The sequence below is a fragment of the Apium graveolens genome, chromosome 9 (assembly GCF_009905375.1).
Source record: "Apium graveolens cultivar Ventura chromosome 9, ASM990537v1, whole genome shotgun sequence".
Classification (NCBI taxonomy): Eukaryota; Viridiplantae; Streptophyta; class Magnoliopsida; order Apiales; family Apiaceae; genus Apium; species Apium graveolens.
Window position 1 is genome coordinate 113,666,448 of NC_133655.1, and position 3,340 is coordinate 113,669,787.

Genomic DNA, 3,340 nt, shown 5'->3' on the forward strand with positions numbered 1-3,340 from the left:
AGGATTTAGAAATTGCCATGCTAGCATAGGTTCATGTAATTGTTATGCATGATTCGTGGGTAATTTTAGCCATCTTACTTACCCTATGTAATCAAGATAGATAACTTGTGCTTAAACCGTTATGTTGTCAAATTCTATAGACATATAGGGTCTCAATATAATTGGTGTCTATTCAGCTTCTATCTCCTTTGTGGATGTCTGGTAGTATGGTACTCATGTAATAAAAGTTGGCGTCTATCAGTTTCGTGTTGTCTGATTAGTGTCATCACCATTGTATGCTAAGGTTGAGAATAATAAGGCTACTGAATGAAGTATTTAATGAAGTTAGAATCCCATGTTTTTCATGTATATTAATTCAATCAATCTTATTCGCTTAGTTATAATTGTTAGTTTAATTCTTAGTTATAAACAACCTCTATTTGTTATCGTCTTAGCATTGAATAATAACCATACATTGTTGCTTAAGTGCATAGATTAATTAGTTAACCAAAGTCAGTCTTTGTGGGAACGAACTAGAAAAGATTCTATACTACTTGCGAACTCGTATATTTGCGTGTATTATTAGCGCGTGTTTAGCGACTAACAAGTTTTTGGCGCCGCTTCCGGGGACTGCAGTGTTATTTTATAGTTTGTGTGCTTTCCATCAGTAATCGTTAAAGTTCATTGACTCGGACATTGTTACTTATTCGTTTCCTTGCATTATTTTAGGTACTCTAGCGAGGGTATATACATACGCGTTCGCGTACTCGTAAAAGAATACTGGATAAAGCCGAGAAAGAAGTGGTGGTAGTTCGTAAGGAAGTTTTTGAAGAAGAAAAGAAGGTAGAAGAAGAAAAGAAAGTCGAGGAACCGGCTTTAGTAGAGTTGGGTGATCAAGCAGAAAATCCTAAGGCTTTGATGGACTGTTCTCAGCCTAAGATCAATGACATTCAGTTAAGCATCATCAGGCCAGCCATCAGGGCTAACACTTTTGAAATTAAGTCAAGCACAATTAAGATGATACAGAATTCAGTTTAGTTTGGGGGTTCTCACACTAAAGACCCCAATATGCACATCAGGGATTTTATCAAGATCTGCAACACTTTCAAGTTCAATGATGTGACTGAAGATGCTATCAAGCTATGCCTCTTTCCATTCTCTTTGAGGGACAAAGCTAAGTGCTGGTTACATTCTCTACCATCAGGGTCTATCACCACTTGGGAAGATCTTGCTCAAAAGTTCTCACTAAATTCTTCCCTATGGTGAAGACTGCTACAATCAGGAATGCTCTTACTCAGTTTGCTCAACAAACTGGAGAATCTCTGTGTGAGGCTTGGGATCGATATAAGGAGATGCTAAGGAAGTGCCCACAACATGACATGCCTGATTGGATGATTATCAACTATTTCTACAATGGATTGGGTGCTACTTCTAGACCCATGCTTGATGCAGCATCAGGAGGAGCCTTGTGGGCTAAAAGCTACGATGAAGCTTATGAACTTATTGAACTGATGGCTTCTAATGAGTACCAGAATCCTTCCCAGAGATTGACTTAGGGAAAGGTAGCAGGACTTTTGGAGTTGGATGCAGCAACTGCTATAGCTGCCCAACTTAAGGCTTTGATGATGAAGGTGGACATTTTGGCTAATTATGGAGTTAATCAAAACGCTAGTGTCTGTGAGCTTTATGCTGGTGCCCATGAGACTGATCAGTACATAATTTCTAGTGAATTAGCTCGGTTCGTGAGCAACTTTCAGCGCTCACAGCAACCTGTGCCAGTCACTTATCATCCCAACAACCGCAATCATCCTAATTTCAGTTGGAGCAACACTCAGAATGTGGTTCAACAGCCTTATCAGCAGTATCCAGCTAAGCAATACAACCCCCCTAGTTTTTAGCAACCGCAATATGCACCGAGACAACAACTCTAGCTACAACAAGCTAATGAAAAATCTGAATTAGAGGAGTTGAAGCTTATGTGCAAAATTTAAGCTGTTTCTATCAAGACCTTGGAAAATAAAATTGGGCAAATTGCCAATGCCTTGCTTAATCATCAGCCTGGTACACTACCTAGTGACACTGAAGTTCCAGGAAAGAGGGAAGCTAAGGAGCAGGTAAAGGCAATCACTTTAAGGTCTGGAAAGGTTGTGAATCCCGAACAAACTCAAGTGTTGACTGAAAAAGTTGAGGCTGAGAAAGAAGTAGAACAGCTGAAGTAGAAGTGGAACCAAGGAAGACTACTATTGAGCACACTCCTCCTGAGGGTAATACAGGGGATAAACAGATCTATCCTCCACCGCCTTTTCCTAAGCGGCTGCAGAAGAAAAAGCTGGACAAGCAATTTGAGAAGTTTCTGGAGGTGTTCAAGAAACTTCATATCCACATACCTTTCACTGAGGCTCTTGAGCAGATGCCTAGTTATGCAAAGTTTATGAAAGGTATTCTCTCTCAAAAAGTAAAGCTAGATGATTTAGAGACTGTCGCTCTCACAGAGGAATGCAGTGTTGTGCTGCAACAGAAGTTACCTCTGAAGCTTAAGGATCCAGGAAGCTTCACTATTCCATGTACTATTAGATAAATTCCTTTTGACAGATGCTTATGTGACTTGGGAGCTAGCATCAATCTGATGCCCTTGTCAATCTTAAGCAGTTGGACTTACCTGATCCAAAACCAACTTATATGACCCTATAATTGGTCGACCGTTCTATTACATATCCGTGAGGTATTGTGGAGGATGTCTTGGTCAAGGTTGATAAACTCATCTTCCCTGCTAATTTCGTAATTCTTGATTTCGAGGAGGATAAGAAGATTCCCATAATCTAGGGAAGACCTTTCTTGGTGACTGGCTAAACCTTGATAGATGTGCAGAAGGGTGAGCTCACAATGCGAGTGTTGGATCAGGATGTAACTTTTAATGTGTTCAATGTTATGAAGTTTCCTACGGAAATTGAGGAATGCCTAAAAGTGGAGTTGGTTGATTCTGTGGTTACTTCAGAACTTGATCAATTGTTAAGGTCTGATGCCTTAGAGAAAGCATTATTGGGAAATTCAGATAGTGAATATGACGAAGGTGAAGAATAATTGCAATATTTGAATGCTTCTCCCTGGAAGAGGAAGATAGATATGCCTTTTGAATCTCTTGGAATGGAGGAATTAAACAAAGCTCCTAAACGCCTCAAGCCATCTATTGAGGAAGCTCCCACTCTTGAGCTTAAGCCTTTATCTGAGCATTTAAGGTATGCGTTTTTAGGTGATGCATCTACTTTTCCTGTTATTATTGCATCTGACCTTTCAGGTAGTGATGAGGAAAAGCTTCTGAGGATTCTGAGAGAGTTCAAATCGGCAATTGGCTGGACTATAG

At 39.9% G+C, this 3,340-nt stretch overlaps 1 non-coding gene across 1 annotated transcript; it reads right to left on the reverse strand.

Annotated features, from left to right (window-relative positions):
- Positions 1-1,253: 1,253 nt before the first annotated feature.
- Positions 1,254-1,360, reverse strand: LOC141688095 (small nucleolar RNA R71). The gene has a single exon (XR_012561561.1). It is a non-coding gene; the product is annotated as a small nucleolar RNA R71 (small nucleolar RNA).
- Positions 1,361-3,340: the final 1,980 nt, after the last annotated feature.